The sequence below is a fragment of the Pteropus medius genome, unplaced genomic scaffold (assembly GCF_902729225.1).
Source record: "Pteropus medius unplaced genomic scaffold, Ma_sr-lr_union100, whole genome shotgun sequence".
NCBI classification, from domain to species: domain Eukaryota; kingdom Metazoa; phylum Chordata; class Mammalia; order Chiroptera; family Pteropodidae; genus Pteropus; species Pteropus medius.
Window position 1 is genome coordinate 380686 of NW_024348534.1, and position 8276 is coordinate 388961.

Here is an 8276-nt window from a genome sequence, read left to right on the forward strand (position 1 = left end):
TAACATTGGAGTTATCTGCCAGTAGATAGAGGTTAAAGCCTTGAGCAGGAATGAAATTGCCTATGGAGAGAATATAGAGTGAAAATAGGAAAAGGACTGGAACTGAACCATGAGGAATTCTAAACTGTACTGCTGAATAGAAGAGAAGGATCCTGCCAAGGAATTTAAAAAGGGACTGTTTGAGAGGTGGGAGGAAAACCAGGAATGTGTTTTTGACCATTGACAACTGGGTATCTTTCATATCTTTAGATACCCTTTCAGTGTCTTCTGGATTGCATAGGTTGTGACAAGTAGTCTGTTAATATTGTTATTTTCTCATTGTGTGTATTTTGGTCCACCTTCAAACCTTTCTCTTAATTTCTCTTTTCCACAGTTTGTGCTATATCTAGAGTGTATTTGTGTGAAAATTTTCCACCATATCTTTTCAAATACTTCTTCTGTTCTCTACTTTTATGTAACTCTAATTATGCATATGTTAGACAATTTGATATATTGTCTCAGTGTTTGGATGCTTTGTTCAATGCCTTTCACTCCTTTTATTTTTTTCCATTTCAGTTTGGATAATTTCTTTTACCCTATCTTCAAGTTTACAGATTCTTTCCTCAACTGTAGTCCAGTCTGCCAGTGATCCCATTGTAGGAATCTTTTATCTCTAATGTAATGTTTTTTAGTTGTAGCGTTTTCATTTGATTCTTAAAATCTCTCTCTGCTGAAATTTCCCACTTATTCATGCATGTTGTCCAACTTTTCCACTAGATCTCTTAATGTATTAGTCAGAATTATTTTTTATTTAATGTTTTATTATGGAAAATTTCAAATATATATAAAAATAATATTATGATAATTAACTTGCATCTACCCATTAGGCACCTTTAACAGTTATCAATATTTTGCCAGTCTTAGTTCATCTATTCTTACACAGTTTTTAACTTTTAATTTTGAAATAATCATAGGTTCACGGGTATTTGCAAAATAACCTATATATAAAAAGATTTCAAACACCCTCATCCAGCCTCCAACAATGGTAACATCTCATGTAATTGTTGAATGCTAACAAAACCAGAAAACTGACATTAGTAAAATCCAGAGTTTTTTCAGATTTTACCAGTTTTATAAGCATATCTATGCCATTTTATCCACAGGAGATATCCTGTGTAGCTTCTGTGAAACCACCACCACATTTAAGATACAAGATTATTTCATGGTTCCTTTGTAGTAGCTCATATTTTTTCCCCAATTTTTTTTATTGTGATAAAATATATATAACTTAAATTTACATTCTTTATCATTCTTAAGTGTAAAGTTCAGTGGTATTAAATATATTCATAATGCTGTACTACCATCACCATCATCCATCTGTATAGCTCATTGCATCTTGTAAAATTGAAACTATATATACATAAGCAACATCTCCCCATTTCCTTCTTCCTCTAGCCCCTGTCAACCACAGTCCTTCTTTCTGTCTCTATGATTTTTAATCATAGTTATTTTATAGTCTCTGTCTGATATTCCCAACATCTGAATCATCTTTGAGTCTAATTCTTCTGATTAGTTTCCACTGAGTTGTTTTTTCTTGAGTTTTTGTCTCATAATTTTTTTATTGAATGATGGACTTTATCTACAGTAAAATGGTAGAGACTGAAGCAAAGAGTATTTATGCCCAGAAATGGGCACATTTCTTTTATCAGGCTGTTAGTATGGAGATTAATTCAAGGTAGGCAGCAGTTGAGCTGGGTTTGGGATTTTTGTTGCTTTCATTACCTTCGGGCACGATAGGCTTCAAATACTTCCAGCAGTGAATTTAAATTCAATTCTTCTTTATGTTGAGGATGGGATTTTGAGAACTGGAGGGTTTACCTCAGTGTCCCAGCTCTGCTTGGCTCTCAACAGTCCCTATGTGTCTTTACCTCAGAGGGAAATCTTTCTTTGCACTTGACGCTCCATTAGCAGTAGGTGATGCTTGTTACTTGGTGTGAAGTTCACGGTGAGAACAAAGGGAATCCTATGTTTTCAGTATTGGGCAGCTCCTGTGGACCTGTGCCTTGGAGGTAGGGCTCTCCAGTATTCCTGCTCCTTCTTCCCAGTGCAGCCAAACTCAACCTGGGTCTGAAAATGGTCTTGGGTTCCTTGTTCCTCCCATAGTGGTAGCAGACATAGGCTTGGTACTAGTGTAGGTTCCTGGGCCCAGTGGGTTTCCTGCCCCTCTACAGAACAGAAGGTTTTTGTCTCTGGCCCCATTCCCGAAACAATGGATCTTTGCCTTGGTAGCAGGAGTGTTTACTGCCTCTCTCCCAGAGTCAGATAAGTTTGACTTCTGCTTCTCTCTTGAAGTAAGGGATTTTTTTTCTTCCATTACTTTGCTGCCTCTTCTTCAATGGCTTAGGATGTTTCTTTCACGTCAGAGAAGAGTTCTGGATTCATTTTGTACCCTAGCAGCAGCTGATCACCTCTTCATGCCTGTGCCACTGGTGGGAGCTCTCTCCAGGCTGCTGCCATGACCCCAATCTTTCTGATGGAATCCCTTTGTGTCTCGGGTTCCCATCTGTTCTATGGTGATATTCTACTTCACATTTGTCTTTAAGAATTTGTTGAAATTTTAGCTGATTTCTTGTAATCCACTTGTGTGGTGGCTGCTTCCCTCCTCTATGTTTAACCAAAGATGAACAGTTTATGTTTCCTGTCCTTCTTTGAGGGAGAGAAATGTTACTTTACTTGGTTACCTTGTGACTTCAAGTCTTTGATGAGCTAAAGAAAGGTTATGATTTTATAGATTATTCAGAATTTCCTTGATGTTAGGTTGAGATTAACCTTCTTTGCAGCTTTTTGCATCCTAAGTAGCAGCAGAACTCTTTCCTGATTTACTTTGATTCTCATTCTGGAGTTTGAGACATATAATCTTTTTATCTTCTGCATCTGATTTACCCTTTCTTTATATCTTATCTCTTCATTATTCTGTGCTTATTTCTGATTATTCCTCAGATCTATATTTCAGTAATTATTTTTTCATTTTGTGACTAAACTGCTCTTAAAACCCCATCCATTGAGTTTTCAATTTCACTGACCATACTTGTCTTTTATAACAGTTCTGTGTATCTCTTTTTCAAATTTCCCTTTTTTTTTAAATAAAGAATCTTGTTTTTTAATAGTTGCTTTTCCATGCAGTTATTTTAGATTATCTCCTTAGATGTATATTCCAGTAAAGGATAAATATTTCTTCAAGTTGTGTCTAAGCTGCTGTTATTAAACCCATCCATTGATATTTCAACCTCACTGCCAAGACTGGTCATTTCTCAAAGTTCTCCTTTGATCTTTTTGACCTCTTTTGTAATTTACTTTCCTTTTCTTTCTTTTTTTTGTTTTTATATATTTTAATTAACATACAATTAAATTGACTTTTTTTGGTCATAGAAGTCTTACCAATTTAACACAAATATAAATTCTTATAACTACCACCATAATCAGAATAAACAACAGTTCCCTAATACCAAAAAAAAACTCCCTCATGCTGCCCTGTTTTAGATATAACTCCCACTCCCACTCCTGTGCCCCGGCAACCATTGGTCTGTTCTTCATCAATAGAGTTTTGCCTTTTCCAAATAGAATCACACAGTATGTAAACTTTTGCAACTGGCTTATTTAACTCAAGATAATACCTTTGAGATCATCCCTGTTGTTGCTTGTATCAATATATTTTTCCTTTACATTGCTGAATAGTATTCTACTATATGAGTATTCCATAGTTGACCTATTTACCCACTGAAAGACATTTGGGTTGTTTCCAGTTTTTTGCTGTTATGAATAGAAGTTATATAAACATTTGTATAGAGGGTTTTGTGTGAATGTAAGTTTTCATTTCTCTTAGTTGGGGTAGGCAAACTGATTTACAGACCAGCTGCCCATTTTTATAAAAGTTTCATTTAAACACAGCCATACCCATTCCTTTACATATTGTCTATAGTTGTTTTCATGTTATAATAGCAGAGTGATGTAGTTGTAACAGAGACCATATTGCCTGCATGCCTGAAGTATTTACTATCTTGCCCATTAAGGAAAGTTTACTGACTTCTGCTCTAGGATGAATACCTGGGAGTTAGTTTCTTCCGTCATATGTTAAGTGTATTTTACTACCAGGCCATTTTCTAGAGGGTTGTACCATTTTGCATTCCAGCCAGCAATACATGAGAGTTTTGGTAGCTCCACAGTCTCGTCAACATATGGTATTTATGTGTTTTTCAATTTAGCCATTCTAGTAGGAGTGTAGTATATCTCATTTTCCTAATGGTTAGAAATATAAGCATCTTTATATGTGTTTAATTACCATCTGTTTATTTTCTTTAGTGAAGTTTATGTTCAAGTCTTTTACTCATTGCTTTATTGGGTTATTTGTTTTGTTTTGTATTGTTTTTGAGCATTCCTTTGCCATTTTATTTTCTGACAACAGCACTACAGAACAAATTTTGACTATTAGAGCACATGAAAAAAAGTTATTTTCTCCTATATACAGCAAAACTTTGATATCTAAAATTTATTCATCCATCCATTATTCCTAAATCATAGCAATGTCTATTCTTAAAAAAAATTATCTATAAAAAAACATAAATATGTATATTTCCATATAAAAAGAAATATATTTCCAGGACATTGCTTCCAGATCAATTAGTTCTGTAAACTTATTATACATACATTTGAAAATGCAGTCATTAGTAATAATGTAATTTACAATTAAACTTGTCACTTAATTGAGTGATGTCGTATATTTACTTATAATGGTTTTCAGTATTATGGGCCTGCTTTGAATATCCCATAAAATGTCTAAATTTAAGAAGTTGCTTCATTTCTTTTCTTACTGTTGCTCTGAGAGTTTTTATATACTCTGCATATAAATTCTTTGTCGTATATGCAATTTCCAAATATTTTGTCCCATCCTGTAGCTTGTCTTTTCTTTTTCTTAATGGTATCTTTCAAAGAACAAAAGTTTTTGATTTTAAGAATTTCTCATGTTTTTAGTATAATGTCTTGAGAACTTTTAGCCTAACCTCAGGTCATGAAGATTTTCTTCAAAAATTTTAGAAATTTTTATAATTTTATATTTTACATTTAGATCTATGATTTATTTACATTTAATATAATCGATATGTTTGGATTGAGGTATACCATTCAATTATCTTTTCTGTTCTCTCTTGTGAGTTTTTTTTTTGTTTATTTTCCTTTCATGCCTTTTTTGGATTATTTGAATACTTTTCAATATTCCATTTTAAGTTGATTTTTGCTATATCTCTTACATATGTAAAGTGTATGTATATATATAATTTCTGATTGCTATAGAGATTAGAATTAATCTTTTTTTAGTCATGTGTTCTACATACATTGAAACACTGATCAGATGATATTATAAATCTTATTTTCTGCCTTTTTACATGTTTTAAGGAATTTAGAAGAAGTAAAATCTGATACATTTATGCAGACTTTTACCATTTTGGTTGCTCTTCCTTCATTTCTGATATTCCAGGTTTTTCTGTGGTATCATTTTCTTTTCAGCTGAAGAACTTTCTTTAGTATTTCTTTTTGAGTAGATTCACTTGGACAAATTCTTTTAGTTTTCATTTATCTGAGACTATCGTTATTAAACTTTTGTTCATGAAAGATATTTTCACTAGATATTGAATTCTGGATTGACAGGTCTTTTCTTTCCATATTTTAAAAATGTTATTTCACTTCCTTCTGGCCTCCATGGTTTCTGTTGAGAAATCTACCTTCTTTGAATCCATGTTTCCCTGTATGAAATGTGTCTATTTTTCTCTGATTTCAGGATAATTTCTTTTTCTTTTATTTTCAATTTGATTATGATGTGTTTAGGCATGGATTTCTTTGTGTTTATCATCTCTGGGACTACTTGAGGTTCTTGAATTTGTCTTTTTACCAAATTTAGAGTTGTTCAGTCAGTATTTCCTCGAAAAAAAATTTTTTTCCTCAATACTTTTTCTCCTTTGCTTCTAGGTCTCTGATGACATAAATGTAAAACCTTTTAGTGTTGTCCCACATGTTCTTGAGCCTCTGTTTGTTTTTTCAATCTTTTTCTTTTTATTCATATTGAATGGTTTCTGTGTAACCACCACCACAATCAGGATATTGAACAGTTCCATCAACACAGAAAGAAATCTCTCATGTTGTCCCTTATAGTCACACCCTCTCTCTACTTTTAACGCCTGGCAAAACCTGCTGTGATCTTCATCATTAGAGTTTTTGCCTTTTTCAAAATGTCAAATAAATGAAATCACAGTGTGTAACCTTTTGAGACTGCCTTCTTAGTATTCCTTTGAGATTCATCCATCTTTTCACTTCTGGGTAGTATTCATTGTATGAATACTAGTTTATCCATTTGCCCATTGGAAAACATTTGGGGTATTACCAGTTTTGTTGATTATAAGTAGAGCTGCTATAAACATTCATTAGAGGTTTTTGTGTGTATATAAGTTTTCTTTCTCTAGGGTGATTAATCAGAAGTGGAAATTGCTGGGTAGTGTGATAAGGATATGTTTAAATTTATAATAAACTGCCAACTTTACTAGAGCAACCATACTATTTTACATTCCCACCAGCGATGTGTGAGAGCAACTGATAATATTTTAGTGAATTAACTTCTGGTATTCAGCTGGTTTTAAACCTAATATTCCTAGGAATTTTTGAAATTAAAGTTTAGACTTTTTATTCTAAATTTCTCTTTGTTTTCCTTTGTCCTTGAGAAAGAGGCATTTAAAGTTATTTTACTTTTCTGACTACTCCAGCATTTTGTGAAAGAAATCCATGACATCTGTTTTATATTTAGTGAAGTTTGGACTGTGCTTGGGAAAAATAAATAAATTACAATCTCTCTTACAGCTATATGACACACAATTTCTTTCTATAATGGAAAACTACATATGCTGTAATAGAGTACCTTTTATGGAAATGTAAATGGGGTTCATGGAATTGTGACTTACTCCACTTTTAAATAAAGCTCTTTTTTAAAATTTATGTAATGGAACAGTCTGTTTCTCTTTCTCTCTCAGTGTCTGTAGTGTGTGTTTATATTTTGGCCTTGTAGTTTTGAAGATTTTTTTTTTCTTGGCTCACTCCCTCATCACATGATCATGAACTTATTTCTAGCTACCTTGTTTGATAGAGATGAAAATATCATGTCACTTTGACCTGTAAATTCTAATGAAGTAACTGCTACTCTTTATGGGCTTATGTTCTCTGAAGAGTATTTTTTTCACTCAGATGTTAAAAAGGTATTTGTAATAGATATTGGAATAAGTTTTAACACGTAATCTCGTGTTTCCTGTAAAATATATGTTTATGTAGCTGTCTATTAATGCAGCTACTCTTATTCATTCTTTTCTTTGCGTCCCCTTTGGTCATTTGTTCCTCTGTTCCCATTTCCTGCTTTCTTTTGGATTATTTAAATACTTTTTAGTATTCTGTTTTAATTTATCTGACTTTTGGGCCATATGTGTTTGTAATTTTTTTAATTGGCTGCTAGAAGGATTGCAGCATACATAACCTAACTTTTAACAGTCTACTTAGGTTTAATACTTTACCACTGTAAGTACAGTCTGGAAGACTTATAATCATGTAGATTCCTTTCCCTCCCTGCTTCATGTTACAGTTTTCATATGAATTACATTCATATGTATGGATTGAAAACTCAGTCGGACAATGTTATAATTTTTACCTTTTTTTTTTTTTTTAACATCTACAGCATCTGGTATTCCCAGGTGGTCTCCCATCCAAGTACTAACTAAGCCTGACCCTGCTTAGCTTCTGAGATAATTTTTACTTTTGACTATTATACATAGTTTAACAAACTTAAGAGAAGACTAATAGTTTGTTATATTTACCCAGATTTTTACTATTTCTGTTGCTTTTCCCTCATGGAACCTTTTTAGAACATTGCATATATCGTGGCTCTGTTCTCCTAAATACACTGGTGTGCATTTATAAGAATAGAGATATTCTCTTATATATTCATAGTGCCATGATCGACTTTATAAATTGACATCGATATAATACTTTTATTTAATTTGCCATACATATTCCAGTTTTGGTAGTTCATCTAATAATTATCTTTATTGCATTATCTTTTTCCTTGTAGTACATGATCCAGTCTAGGGTCAAGTATTGTATTTATTTGTCATGTCTCTATAGATTCCTTTATTCTGAAACAATTTCAGAGTCTTTTTTTGCCTTTTATGACTTTGCTATTTTTAAAAAATACGGTTCTTCTACCTCCCCTG